We start from the raw sequence: 15,651 nt of genomic DNA, 5'->3' as shown, positions 1-15,651 counted from the left end.
TTATATCTGTATGTCTTTTTTTCTTACTTGACCCAAACCTAAAACAAACTTTCTATTTGCTTTGCTACCATAGTTTAGTTTATCTGTATCTGAGAATTAAGTCATACCTGAGGCTCTAAAAAGGACTTCTCAAGCATGGGTAAGGGGACCAAAGACTGCTTAAGAACCTCACTCATTGTTCAGAATTCATTTATATCAGTTATTTTAATTTTTTAAAATTGATGCATAATAATCCTACATATTTATTGGGCACAGTGTGATATTTTGATACATATACACAATGTACAATGATCAGATCAGGAAAAGTAGCATTTCTATCACCTCAAACTTTTCTTAGTATTGAGAACATTCAAAGTTCTCTCTTCTAGTTATTTGAAAAATGCAATAAGTTGTTTACCAGGGTCATCCTACAGTGCTATAGAACACTAGAACTTATTCCTCCTGTCCTGTAATATGTTATTCATTAACTAACTTCTATAACCCCACTTCGTCCCCTTCTCAGCCTCTAGTGGCCCATATTCTACTCTATACTTCTATACTGGCAACTTTTTAAGTTTCCACACATGAGTGAGAATATGTGGTATTCATTTTTCTGTGCCTGACTTATTTAACAAAATATCCTTCAGGCTCACCGATGTTGCCATGAATGACAAAATTGAAGACTTTAATGACTGAATAGTATTCCATTCTGTATATATACACCATATTTTCTTTATCTGCTGCTGGCCACTTAGGTTAATTCTTTGGTGGGTAACATAAATAGTAATAGAGTATGGATGTCTCTTGGACATACCAATTTTCTTTCTTTTGCATACATACCCAGTAGTGGGATTGCTGGATCATTTAGTAGTGTTCTATTTTTAGCTTTTTTGAGAACTTCCATACCACATTTCATAATGGCCATACTAACTTACATTCCCACTAACAACGGTATATAAGAATTGCCCTTCACAACTTTGACAACATTTTTTATTTTTAGTCTTCTTGATGATACCGTATTAACTGGGGTGGGATGAGGTCTCATTTTGGTTTTGATTTGAATTTCCCTGATAATTAGTGATGTTGGGCATTTTTTCATACACTTGTTGGCCATTCGTATGGTTTTTTTTTTTTTGATAAATGTTTATTCAGATCCTTTGCCCATTATTTACTTAGTACTTCTTGTTGTTGTTGTTGAGTTAAATTCCTTTTGTATCTTGGATATTAAAATCTTACCAAATGAATAGTTTGCAAAGATGTTCTCCTATTCTGCAGATTTTCTCTTTACTTTGTTGATGCTTTTCTTTGCTGTGCAGAAGCTTTTTAGTTTGACATAATCCAATTTGTCTATTTTTTTTTTTTTTTGAGACAGAGTTTCACTTTTGTTACCCAGGCTGGAGTGCAATGGCGCTATCTCGGCTCACCACAACCTCCGCCTCCTGGGTTCAGGTAATTGTCCTGCCTCAGCCTCCTAAGTAGCTGGGACTACAGGCACACGCCACGGTGCCCAGCTAATTTTTTGTATTTTTAATAGAGATGGGGTTTCACCATGTTGACCAGGATGGTCTCGATCTCTTGACCTCGTGATCCACCTGTCTCGGCCTCCCAAAGTGAATTTGTCTATTTTTTATTTTGTTGGCTATGTTTTTGAGGTCTTATCCATAAAATCTTTGCCCAAAGTAAGGTGCTGAAATTTTTTCCCTATGTTGTCTTCCAGTAGTTGTACTGTATTGGGTCTTACATTTAAGTCTTTAATCAATTTTGGGTCAATCTTCATATCCAGCATCTGTTTTCTTTAGATTTTTTAATGATCACCAGTCTAACTGGTGTGAGATGGTATCTCAATGTAGTTTTGATTTGCATTTCTCTACTGACCAGTGATGAGCATTTTCTTCATATGTTTGTTGGCCTCCTAAATGTGTTCTTTCAAAAAGTGTCTGTTCATATCCTTCACCCACTTTTGAATGGATTTGTTTTTTTCTTATAAATCTGTTTTAGTTTTTTGTAGATTCTAGATATTAGCCCACTGTGTTATGAGTAGATTGCAAAAATTTTTTCCAGTTCTGTTGGTTGCCAGTTCACTGTAATAATTGTTTCTTTTGCTGTACAGAAGCTCTAGAGTTTAATTAGATCCCATTTGTCTATTTTGGCTTTTGTTGCCGATGCTTTTGGTGTTTTAGTCATGAAGTCCTTGCCTGTGACTATGTCCTGGATGGTTTTGCCTAGGTTTCCTTTTAGAGTTTTTATGGTGCCAGGTCTTATGTTTAAGTCTTTAATCCATCTGGAGTTAATTTTAGTGTAAGCTGTCAGGAAGGGGTCCAGTTTCTGCTTTCTGCACACAGCTAGCCTGTTTCCCAGAATCATTAAACGGGGAATCCTTTCCCCATTGCTTGTTTTTGTCAGGTTTGTCAAATATCAGATGATTGTAGATGTGTGGCATTGCCTCTGACTCCTCTGTTCTGTTCCATTGGTCTGTGTCTCTGTTTTGGTGCCAGTACCATGCTGTTTTGATTACTGTAGACTTGTAGTATAGTTTAAACTCAGGTAGTGTGATGCCTCCAGCTTTGTTCTTTTTGCTTAGAATTGACTCGGCTATGCAGGCTCTCTTTTGGTTCCATATAAAGTTTAAGGTGGTTTTTTCCAGTTCTGTGAAAAGGGTCATAGGTAGGTTGATGGGGATAGTGTTGAATCTATAAATTAACTTTGGGCAGTATGGCCATTTTCACAATATTGATTCTTCCTAACCATGAGCATGGAATGTTTTTCCATCTGTTTTTGTCCTCTCTTATTTCATTGAACAGTGGTTTATAGTTCTCCTTGAAGAGGTTCTTTACATCCTTTGTTAGTTGTATTCTAGGTATTTTCTTCTCTTTGTAGCAATTGTGAATGGCAGTTCATTCTTGATTTGGCTCTCTGTTTGTCTGTTGTTGGTGTATAGGAATGCTTGTGAGTTCTGCACATTGATTTCGTATCCTGAGGCTTTGCTGAAGTTGCTTATCAGTTTCAGGAGATTTTGGGCTGAGATGATGGGGTCTTTTATATATACAATCATGTCATCTGCAAATAGAGACAATTTGACTTCCTCTTTTCCTAATTGAATACCCTTTATTTCTTTTTCTTGCCTGACTGCTCTGGCTAGAACTTTCAATACTATATTGAATAGGAGTGGTGAGAGAGGGTATTCTTGTCTGGTGTCATATTTCAAAGGGTATGCTTCGCTTTTTCTCATTTAGTATGATATTGGCTGTGGGTTTGTCATAAATAGCTTTTATTATTTTGAGATACACTCCATTGATACCTAGTTTATTGAGAGTTTTTAGCATAAGGGCTATTGAATTTTGTTAAAAGCCTTCTCTGCATCTATTGAGATAATCATGTGGTTTTTGTCTTTGGTTCTGTTTATGTGGTGGATTATGTTTATAGATTTGCGTATGTTAAACCAGCCTTGCATCCCCGAGATGAGGCCTACTTTCTCGTGATAGATAAGCTTTTTGATCTGCTGCTGCAATTGGCTTGCCAGTATTTTATTGAAGATTTTTGCATCTATGTTCATCATGGATATTGACCTGAAGTTTTCTTTTTTTGTTGAGTCTCTGCTGGGTTTTCGTATCAGGATGATGTTGGTCTTATAAAATGTTTTAAGAAGGATTCCCTCTTTTGTATTGTTTGGAATAGTTTCAGAAGGAGTGATACCAGCTCCTCTTTGTACATCTGGTAAAATTCAGCTGTGAACCCATCTAGACCTGGGCTTTTTTGAGTGGTAGGCTCTTAATTCATGCCTCAACTTCTGCCCTTGTTATTGGTCTATTTAGGCTTTCAACTTCTTCCTGGTTTAGGCTTGGGAGGATGAAAGTGTTCAGGAATTTATCCATTTCTTCCAGGTTTACTAGTTTATGAGCATAAAGTTGTTTGTAGTAATCTCTGATGATGGTTTATATTTCTGTGGAATCTTTGGTGATACCCCTTTATCATTTTTATTGCATCTATTTGATTATTCTCTCTTTTTTTTAAAATTAATCTGGCTAGTGGTCTGTCTATATTGTTGATCTTTTTGAAAAACCAGCACCTGGATTTATAGTTTTTTAAGTTTTTTTGTGTGTGTCTCTATCTCCTTCAGTTCTGCTCTGATCTTAGTTATTTCTTGTCTTCTGCTAGGTTTTGAGTTTTTTTTGATCTTGCTTCTCTAGCTCTTTCAATTTTTATGATAGGATGTTGATTTTAGATATTTCCTTGCTTCTCATGTGGGCATTTATTGCTATATATTTTCCTCTATAGACTGCTTTAAATGTTTCCCAGAGATTCTGGAATGTTGTGTCTTTGTTCTCATTGGTTTCAAAGAACATCTTTATTTCTGCCTTCATTTCATTGTTTATCCAGTCAACATTAAAGAGTCAGTTTTTCAGTTTCCATGAAGCTGTGCAGTTCTAAGTTAGTTTATGAATTCTGAGCTCTAACTTGATTACACTGTGGTCTGAGAGACTGTTTGTTATGATTTCCGTTCTCTTGCATTTGCTGAGGAGTGATTTACTTCCAATTATGTGGTCAATTTTAGAGTAGGTGTGATGTGGTGCTGAGAAGAATGTATATTCTGTGGATTTGGGGTGAAGAGTTCTGTAAATGTCTATTAGGTTTGCTTGGTCTAGGTCTGAGTTCAAGTCCTGGATATTCTTGTTAATTTTCTATCTCATTGATCTGTCCAATATTGACAATGGGGTATTGGAGTCTCTCACTATTATTGTGTGGGAGTTTAAGTCTCTTTGTAAGTCCTTAAGAACTTGCTTTATGTATCTGGGTACTCCTGTATTGGGTACGTATATATTTAGTATAGTTAGCTCTTCTTGTTGCATTGATCCTTTTAAAATTATGTAATGTCCTTCTCTGTCTCTTTTGATCTTCGTTGATTTAAAGTCTATTTTATCAAAGATAAGAATTGCAACTCCTGCTTTTTTTTTTTTTTTTTTTTTTGCTCTCCATTTTCTTGGTATATCTTCCTCTATCCCTTCATTTTGAGCCTTTGTGTATCCTTGCATGTGAGATGGGTTTCCTGGATACAGAGTACTGATGGGTTTTGACTTTTTATCCAATTTGCCAGTCTGTGTCTTTTGATTGGGGCATTTAGCCCATTTACATTTAAGGTTAATATTGTTATGTGTGAATTTGATCCTGCCATTTTGATGCTAGCTGACTGTTTTGCCCATTAGTTGATGCAGTTTCTTCATTGTGTTGATAATTTTTACCACTTGATATGTTTTTGGAGTGGCTGGTACTGGTTGTTCCTTTCTATGTTTAGTGCTTCTTTCAGGAGCTCTTGTAAAACAGGCCTGGTGGTGATGAAATCTCTGAGTAATTGCTTGTTTGTAAAGGATTTTATTTCTCCTTCACTTAGAAGCTTAGTTTGGCTGGATATGAAATTCTGGGTTGAAAGTTCTTTTCTTTAAGGATGTTAAATATTGGCCCCCACTCTCTTCTGGCTTGTAGGGTTTCTGCTGAGAGATCTGCTGTCAGTCTGATAGGCTTCCCTTTGTGGGTAATCTGACCTTTCTCTCTGGCTCCCCTTAGCATCTTCTCCTTCATTTCAACCCTGGTGAATCTGACGACTATGTGCCTTGGGGTTGCTCTTCTTGAGGAATATCTTTATGGTGTTCTCTGTATTGCCTGGACTTGAATATTGGCCTGCCTTGCTATGTTGGGGAAGTTTTGCTGGATAATGTCCTTAAGAGTATTTTACAGCTTGGATTTATTCTCTTCATCACATTCAGGTACACCTATAAAACATAGATTAGGTCTTTTCACATAGTCCCATATTTCTTGGAGACTTTGTTTCTTCCTTTTTACCCTTTTTTCTCTAATCTTGCCTTCTTTGCATTGAGTTGATCTTTGACCTCTGATGTCCTTTCTTCTGCTTGGTCAATTCGACTGTTGAAACTGTTATATGCTTTGTGAAGTTCTCATGTTGTGTTTTTCAGCTCCATTAATTCACTTATATTCCTTTCTAAGCTCTTTATTCTGGTTAGAATTTTGTGAAATATTTTTTCAAAGTTCTTAGATTTTTGCATTGGGTTAGTACATGTTCTTTTAGCTCAGAGAAGTTTTTTATTACCTACCTTCTGAAGGCTGTTTCTGTCAATTCATCACACTCATTCTCCATCCAGCCTTGTTCCCTTGCTGGTGAGGAGTTATGATCTCTTGGAGGAGGAGAGGCATTCTTGTTTTGGGTGTTTTCATCCTTTTTCACTGGTTTCTTCCCATCTTTGTGGATTTATCCACCTGTCATCTTTGCAGTTGTTGACTTTCATATTGGGTCTCTGAGTGGAAGTCCAGTTTGTTGATGATGAAGTTATTTCTTTCTGTTTCTTAGTTTTTCTTCTAACAGTCTGGTTCCTCTGCTGTAGGACTGCTGAAGTACACTCCAGACCCTGTTTGCCTGAGGATCACCTGCAGCAGCTGCAGAACAGTAAGGGTTGCTGTCTGTTTCTTCTTCTGCTATCTTTGTCAGTCTGAGCTCTCCTTTTTGAGGTGACTCTTTGGATATATGGGGGTCAGGAAGCTGCTTGAGGAGACAGTGTGTCCTTTATAGGAGCTCAAGTGCTGAGCTTTGAGCTCCATTGTTCATTCAGAGCTGCTGGGCAGGTACGTTTAAGTCTGCTGAAGCAGAACTCATAAACTCTGTTTTTTCCCCCAGTTGCTCTCTTCTGGGGAGTTAGGGCTTTATTTATGAGTTTCTGTTGTGCTGCTGCCTTTTTTTTTCCAGGGCTGCCCTGCCCAGCGAGGAGGCAGCCTAGTCACAGTCTGGCTGCAGAGGCTTTGCTGAGCTGCTGTAAACTCTGCCCAGCTGCCTTGTGAACTTCCCTGCAGTCTTGTTTATATGGGTATAGTTAGAACGGCCTCAGCAATGGAGGCCCACCTCTATAATGGTGGACTCTCTCTGTAATGGAGGGCCGCCTCAGCAATGGCGGGCTGCCTCAGCAATGATGGACTACCTCGGTAGTGGTGGACTGCCTCAGTAATGGCAGATGCCCCTCCGCCACAGAGCTGGACCATCCCGGGTTCAGCTATGCTTGCTGTGAAACTCTCAACCCACAGCATTTCAGATTGCTGTTTTTTTGTGAGGATGGGACCAGCCGAGGCTGATCACCTGGCTCCCTGCTTCAGACCCCCCTTTTTTTTCAGTTGAAGAGGCAACTCTGTCTCCCAGGTGTTCCAGTCTCCTGTTGAAAAGGCACCAGGATCTGTGTGATTTCCCATGTCGTGACCCACTGAGCTGGCTGAAACAGCTGCTCTGAGATTCGTGACACTTTTTTGCCTGGGAATTTCCTGGCCTGGCTCCCTGTTTTGGTCCCCTTTTTTATCAGTTGAATGGCCGACTCTGACTCTCACAAGCTCCAATCAGCAGCTAAAATGGTGCCAAGACCCATGTATTTTGTGCAGAAACCCACTGGGCCAGCCAAAACAGCTGCACTGGTGACCCATGGGGCTCCTCCACCTGGGAATCTCCTGGTCTGTGGGCAACAAAAATTTGTCTGGAAATGTGGCCTCCACTCAGCCTCTGCTCTTTCACTGGGAGCTGCAATCCTGAGCTGCTACTAATTGGCCATCTTGGATCTGTCTCCAGCAAGTTTATATCGAGAACCACTCTTAATGGTTCAGAGCTTTGAGTGCAGTGGTTACAGGTGTTGCCAACAGTGTGAACCAATCTCAATGTTTCAGAGCTTGGAGTGCAGTGGTTACAGGTGCTGTGAACAATGTGAACCACTCTCAATGGTTCAGAGCTTTGAGTGCAGTGGTTACAGGTGCTGTGAACAGTGTGAACCAATCTCAATGGTTCAGAGCTTTGAGTGCAGTGGTTACAGGTGCTGTGAATAGTGAGAACCACTCTCAATGGTTCAGAGCTTTGAGTGCAGTGGTTACAGGTGCTGCGAACAGTGTGAACCACTCTCAATGGTTCAGAGCTTTGAGTGCAGTGGTTACAGGTGCTGTCAACAGTGTGAACAACTCTTAATCGTTCAGAGCTTTGAGGGTGGCATGACCCAGTAATGCACCTGATCACCAGAGTCAGGGAGGGAGAAACAAATCGAGTCAGTCAGGCTAGCACAAGCTAGGTTATTGCAATTTCATGTACCTATTAACATAGTTTTATTTAGCAGCTCTTTCCTCCTCTGGACCCTGATCATCCTATGGGATCCTCTTGTGGTATTAAAGAGATGGAACTGATTTTATTGGATGTGTAAGGTGAACAGTAGTAAGAAATAATTCTTGGCACTGGGCCCATCATTCAAAATACCTTTCCACAGTCTAATCCGGAGGGAGTCTCACATCCCTCTGAAAGGAAACTTGGCAGTGATATTCTTGGTTATTTAGGCTGGGATTAAGCAGCCCTTTCCTGTAGGGCTTTGCTGCCCAGGCATAAACTGCTGCTAATATTTCAACTCTACCAAGAAAGTGGGCACAGCCCAAAACTAGGTAGCAAGTTGCCCAGGAGGCATGGTTGGTAGAACCTGACTCCATGTTTTCCTGTCTTACTAGCTTTTCTCTACAGAGCATATCACCATGTGGTATACTATAGATGATGCTTATTTATTTATTTGGCCTACCTTTATAGCATGTGATTTGCTTGAGTGAAGAGACTTTTGTCCATTTTGTTCACCAATGCCCTAGAAGACTGTCTGGATCATAGAAGAAATTGAATACATATTTGTTGAATAAATAAATGAATAAGTTATGTAGGGTTTCCTTGCAGGAAACACAGAACACCACTCCTCAGGCATCAGGAGACAGAAAGAATGGTTATAAACAAAGTTTGTTGGTTGCTGTCTTCTGGGGAAATTTTCCTCAGTCCAGAAAAGGCAGGAAAAAAGGTCATCTCTCAGGTCAGTGATTGCTTCACCACCAGTACCTGGCACAGAGCATCCTGAACATCAGTTTTTTCTGAGGCTGTAGATAAGTGGGTTCAGCATGGGGTTGATCACAGTCATGAAAACTCCAACCCCCTTATCCTTGTCTGAAGATTCCACCGAACCCAGTCTCATGTAGCTGAAGAGGCCAGTCCCATAGAAGATGCCCACCACAGTGAGGTGGGAGCCACATAGGGAGAAGGCCTTCTTCCTGCCCTCAGCAGAGCAGATTTGCAGCACACCAGCTACCACATGGGCATAGTACACACTGATGAGGACCAAGGGCACCATAGCCATGAAGGCTACTGCTGCAAAGAGCAACAGCTGATTGAGTTGGGTGCTGGAGCAGGAGAGCTGGAAGAGCTGTGGGAGGTCACAGTAGAAGTGACTGATCACACTGGGGCCACAGAAGTTGATGGTAGTTAAGGCAACAGTGTGGGTCAGTGCATTGCTGAAGGCACAAGTCCAGGACGCAGCCACCAACATCCTCTGGACTGTCTGACTCATGCACGTGCTGTAGGTGAGGGGCTGGCAGATGGCCAGGAATCAGTTATAGGCCATGGCAGTCAGCAGGAAGCAGTCTGTCCCCACCAGAAGGTGGAAGAAGAAGAGCTAGGAGAGGCAGGCGTCATAGGAAATTGTATGCTTGTGGGACAAGAGATGACCCAACATTGAGGGAACAGTGACAGTGATACATCCAACATCCAGTGCTGATAGGTTCCCCAGGAATAAGTACATGGATGTGTGGAGTTTGGGCTTCACCAAGATGGCTGCCAGGATGCTGAGGTTGCCCCCAATTGTGACCAGGTAGGCAAAGAGGAAGAGCACAAAGAGCACAGACTGCATCTTTTCAGTTTGCACGAGGCCCAGCAGAATGAACTCAGCAACAGCTGTCCTGTTGATCCCAGCTTCTTGCTCTATGAGTTTCTGTAAGGACATGTCTCAGCAGGAGAGGCACCAGTCCACTCAGTTCACATTAACATTTTAAACCATTTATGTTGAAAGCCCCATGGTGGGTCCCCAGGCCGTCCCTCCCTCATTGACCTCCACCATCACCTCAGTGTCTTTACCTTGCTCTTGGTTGAGATGCCCAATGCCACCACCACCTTGTCCCTCTCAACCTCTATTAGTGGAAAAGGTCAGAATACCTGGGAAAATAAATTAAGATAAAAGATCTAATTTACAACATGAGGATTAGAGTTAATAAAGTGTATTGTATTCAAGATATTTGTAGATGAGTAGATTACAGCTGCTCTTGCCAGAGGAAGGAAAATGGGTAACTGTGTGAAATGATGGATATGTTAATTTGTTTCACTGTGGTAATCATTTTACTATTTACATGTATATTATAACTTCACTTGGTGAACCTTAAATATACACAATGAAATTTGTTTAAAAAAGGCAAAGGACTTTTCTTTGAATGTAGTGGGATTAAGATAGTTAACATATCCAGCCCTTCGCCAACTCATTTTTGTGGTGAGAATGTTAACATATATCCTTTTATACAAACTGGATGACATTATGCTAAGTGAAATAAACTAGACAGAAAGACAAATACTTTACAATTTCACTTATATGTGGAATCTAAAAAGTCGATGGCATAGAATCTGAGACCAATAAGCAGACTTCAAAATATAAAAATTTATGAGATTTTCAGATAAACTAGAAAATATTGAAACTGTTGCCCAGGTTTCAAGGCTTCTGGAAATTAGTGAAGATCAAGGGAAGGTATGGCAAGAATCAGATAGAAGATATCCATGATTCTGGATGTCAGAAAGACCAGCTGAGCACATTTCTTCTCAGTGAGGGACCACACTCTGAAGTGTCAATCCAACACTCCTCGTTCAATAAATTGCTAGTGGTATTATTGTTACTTAAATCCTTACCATGGACTTTGACTAACAACTTAATTTAAAATTATTTTTTTCTGAGCATATTGTCTGCTACTCCTCTCTAAAACCAAAGTTGTAATCATGGCATGTGGGTTGGCTGCCACCATGTGTGGTAAGGGTTCTACTTTGCACAGTCACTCGTCTTCTACTTGTCCTTCATTCAGGCATGGTAGACTCACCAATGCCTCTAAGACTATGTCTTCAAATGAAGAAGGCATGTACTTGGAAAGCCATATTGAATTATGCCACATCAAACAAATATCAATGTCTTTATTGACCAGAGACAAGTAGGGCTAGAGCTTCCTGAAGAGCAATGTCATACCCTTGTATCTAAAATCAGAAGATGGGAGGCAGTTGGATCTGAAAACTCTAACAGAAAGGGAAGCATAATGATTGCCTGAACCAGGGCAGTGAAATTCAGGGCCAGGAGTGGTTAAGAAAATCAGATCCCAGAAATCAAAGTGCTGCAGTAGTGTGGTTGATATGACTGTTTTGGGGGTTGGTCACCAAAATATTCTTAAAAACCCCTTGTTCATAAAAGTGGGAATGGTTGTGGCATGGTCTCCTTTGGTCTCAGATTGAATCTGAGAAGCAGAGGAGGCAGGACTGAGTGAGAAGCCACCCAGACAAGCTGATTGTGTAGTGTTCATGTGAGATTGTAAAAGCAAGAAAATGCCATGGTCAGCAGTTCCTCAGCTGTCTGTCAGCATTGAACTAGAAAAGTCAAGGGAAAAGGTACTCAAAATACCCATGAGTCAAGACATGCATCTGTCCCCAACAAAACCCTCTTACGAAACACTGGCTCAGAAACCTTTCAATTCATTTAGACTTCAAAAGAGAACCAACACAAGATCTAGTTAAAGATACTCAAGAAAAAAATGGAGAGGGGAGAGGAGAGAAACCAGGACAAACAAATGCTAAGAAGAAAAATGGTGCTATGGAGCTGCTGAATAACTGAAAAACAGAAAAAAAGTGTGAATTTAAAACATGAAATAAATCATTCATCTCTGTATAACAAGAACCCAATACAGAGATACAAGACCTCAGGGAAGAGTTTCAAGATACTAGATGGAGATAAAATGTGAGATAACAGAACTCAGGAAAAAATAGGCACGGAGGAGCCAACAATTAGACAAAAGAAAACTTTTCAGAAATAGCCAAAGCCTGCCTTCTAGAGACTGAAAAGTCACAACATGTACAAGGAGACATGGAAACAAAGGTTCCATTCTGAGATAATCCTCATAAGGTTATTGAAATGAAAAAATAATGGATCCTTTGGGTACATCAGCAGAGGTCAACTTACTTACAATGGACCGAGAAGACACTTATCTCAGATTTCTCTATAGATGTATTCAAGGCTAGAAGAAGCTAGAAAGCTGCCTATAAAATCTTCATGGATGGAAAATGTGACCAGAGAATTTTTTATTGAGACAAACTGTAACTCAAATATGCAAGCAACAGCCTAATATTTTTAGACACTCAAAAACTCAAAAAGAGTTTTTCTATGAGCCCAATAGAATAATCTTCCAGAGGATAAACTTCAGCCAACAAAGAGAAGAGGAAGGAAAAAGAAAATGAGAATTGATAATAAGCACTGAATATTTTTTACTGTAAGACATGTATGGGGATTGTGGTTTCAGAAGAAAATATAAATGTATGAGCAATGACAATGTAGAAATGACATATCTAATAAAGTTGAGAGGAGAAGAAAGAACACGTAAGATAGTGTAGGTATGCTGATTTTCTGAGTTGTCCTACAGCTGTAAGTCAAAAGATATGTTCGTGTTAATAAGCAAAAAATTAAATGAAAAGGGTTAACCAATTCATGAATTTAGAAGAAGAAAACAAAAGACCTTTAAGAAAACCTAAAGGAATTACATAGTAATAAATTAGAAAACAGACAAACAAAAGAAATAATGCAAATTGAGAACAGATTGTTTTTGGTAAAATGAAATTGACAAGCCTTTAAGTGACCTACTTATGAATAAAAGCAAAAAAGTATAAACGTGTAAAATAATAATTGACAGGGAGAAAATAAACATGGCCCAATAGAAAATTGAGAAATTCTGGTAGAGAATAGAATGGTGGTGATTAGAGGTTGGGAAGGGTGAGGGGACCGGGGGTGGATAAAGAGAAATTGGTTAATGGATACAAAAACAGTGAAATAATAGGAACAATTCTAGAAATTGATAGCAGAGTATGGAGACTATAGTTAACAACATTTTATTGTATATTTCAAAATAATATTCCAATAACCCTGATTTGATCCTTACACACACACACGACAAAATTTTTGTATTTTAAATTTTGTAAAAATGCAAAAATTAGCCAGGCATGATGGTGCATGCCTGTAATCCCAGCTACTTGGCATGAGGCTAAGCTAGGAGAATTGCTTGAACCCAGGAGGCAGAGGTTGCAGTAGCCAAGATTGTGCCCCTGCACTCCAGCCTGGGTGACAGAGTGAGACTGTCTCAAATAATAATAATAATAAAAATAAGTATATAAAATGAACTAAACTCCAAAGCCAACATCATGTTTAATGAAAAAACGTTAAAAGCATTCTCATTCAAGTCACTAATGAGACAAGTATATTTGTTACCAATTATTATTTAGCAGTACTCTGGAAGCTTTAGCCAATGCAAGAAATTAAAAGACCATATATTAGAGAGCAATAAAAATTTTTTTTTTTGATATGGAGTTTCACTTTTGTTGCCCAGGCTGGAGTGCACATGAGCCTCAAAAGATCTGGCAGCACTGGACCTGCATTTCCCAACTCATTGCCTGGGGTCCAAAAGACACTGCTCTCCGTCTGTTCCCAGTCCCCACCATTTCCAGCTGTCTCACTGATCCTGAGGCTGTCAGTTACCAGCATCATCATTTCATCATTTTTCTGGTAGAAGAGAATTATCAATCTTTATTATTCCTTGCAATAAACCAAGAAAAATGAAGAATACATTAAGAGTGCCATGCATTTGCAGGAGATCAGAAGATAACACATTTCTTTGTATAAATTAAAAATTATTGTTTTGGGCTCTCTTTGTCAAAATGTGACAAATATCTGTCATATTTTACCTCTAGACTGTCTTATTCTGTTTCCTTCCTCATCCATAAGCTGATGATAATGCTTACTTCCTTAAGAGTTTTTATGAAAATTAAATGACTTGAAATGAAATAAAACAATAAAGCATTTAGAACAGGGCTAGCCACATGGTGAGCACTCAGGGAATATTAACTATTCTTATTGTTATTATCATTACTGTATAGCTGCTTACTTTTTTGGGCATTTGAGTTTCTCTTGCTCCTAAGACTTTATTTGCAATGTTTTCACTTGTTGTCTGGCTGATGTCTTCCTATTCCATCTTAGTTTCAACATCATTTCCTCAGTGAGGGCTGCCCTAACCTCCTTGCCTAGAGTAGGCCTTCACCTGAGCACCCTGGGAGCACTGCCCTTCCCTCTTCATGAGCCTCAACACATTTGGCGTCCATTTGGTCCATAAGTGTCTATGCTCCATAAGAGCATGCCATGGTTTCTACCTTGTTTCTGCTGTATTTTGAGCACTAGCACAGTGTCTGGTATATGGAAGGTGCACAATAAATAACTGAATGAATGAATGAATTGTTCAGAGGAAGGAATGTTAAGACCAGCAGTCAGAAAATGTGGGTTCAAGTCCCAGCTTTGTTACTGACTGATGAGAAGGTACTAAACCAGTCATTTCACCTCTTTATGCCTCTTCTTATGTGTTAAAAAAAATAGAGAGAAAAAGGACAAGATGACATCTAAAATCTGTTTCACATCTCTATACATAGCACAAAATTAGAAAGAAGTTTAGATACCAAACAAATGTCTAGTCTTCTAAGCATCCTACAGCTACTTGGACCAATCTACCTATAAATGCTCTGACATTTCTACTGTACTTTCTATTTGAAATTGTGTTTAATGCATCATCTTAAACATTTATTGCATCCCTTCTATGTACAAGTTACTATGCATTGAATGTCACGGAAAATGAAATCGATGATAGCATGATACCTTCAAGGAGTTACAGTCTAACAACAAGGTTTGTCCTCATATGTTACACAACAAGAAAATAATAGATGAAGATGAAATGCATGGTAGAAATCCTACCCCAGATCAGAGAAGCAGCATCCCTTCCAGCTGTAGTGAGTAGAGAAGATGGATGTTTTAGTTGAAGAAGTTTCATATCCATAAATGGAAGCTTTAATAAAAGGCTAGAAATCCTCCAGCTGGAGGGTCCCATCAACCTTCATAAGTCCCTCTCACCAGTTTGTAGAGATTCAATTCCTTGTTTAATTGTGACTTTATTAAGGTTTATGTATGATGCCTATTGGAAGTGTACATCTCCAGCTATATTGCTGAGGATTCACTCCAATTCTATTCCAGGTTTATTCAGTTCCAAACTGGACCCAAACCTAAGTTCCATCAATTACACAACAGCGACAGTAAGCAAAATGTGGTAGTCAACTTCATCAAATCTATTTTCAGAGTCTGTCCACTTTTCTTTTATCCTTTCCAGCAGTCCTTTGGCCTCATGCCTTCAACCCTCACCTTTCCTTTTCTTCTATGGACATCCAATATCTTCATGCTTGTCTACCTACTCACCTAACAGAATCAGCTGCCAAGAAATGCTCTCATGAAGGGGAATTACTGTCCAGAATAAACAAAAGCCAATCCAAACTCTTATCCCCTATTATCCCATTTGAACTCTTGTCTCCTATTTTCACAGGAAGGTTTTTGGTGCCTAACAAAAGTATAAGCCCTTCTACCACTGGAAATATCTTCATCTACATACTATTATAATAATTTAAAGGTGAAGACCCTGGGCAAGTAGCCAAAAATTTAGGCATGGTATTTAAATTTCTGAGCTGTT

The 15,651-nt window shown here is 39.3% G+C and overlaps 1 protein-coding gene and 1 pseudogene across 6 annotated transcripts in view; one reads left to right on the top strand and one right to left on the bottom strand.

Annotated features, from left to right (window-relative positions):
• The window catches only part of LOC144580172 (uncharacterized), a 58,439-nt gene that overhangs the window by 34,506 nt on the left and 8,282 nt on the right, over nucleotides 1-15,651 (top strand). The gene's annotated exons all lie outside the window — the stretch shown is intronic.
• Nucleotides 8,843-9,809, bottom strand: LOC144580170 (olfactory receptor 3A3-like; annotated as a pseudogene).

This window comes from Callithrix jacchus, chromosome 18 (assembly GCF_049354715.1).
Source record: "Callithrix jacchus isolate 240 chromosome 18, calJac240_pri, whole genome shotgun sequence".
NCBI classification, from domain to species: domain Eukaryota; kingdom Metazoa; phylum Chordata; class Mammalia; order Primates; family Cebidae; genus Callithrix; species Callithrix jacchus.
This window is presented reverse-complemented; position numbering and strand designations above follow the sequence as displayed.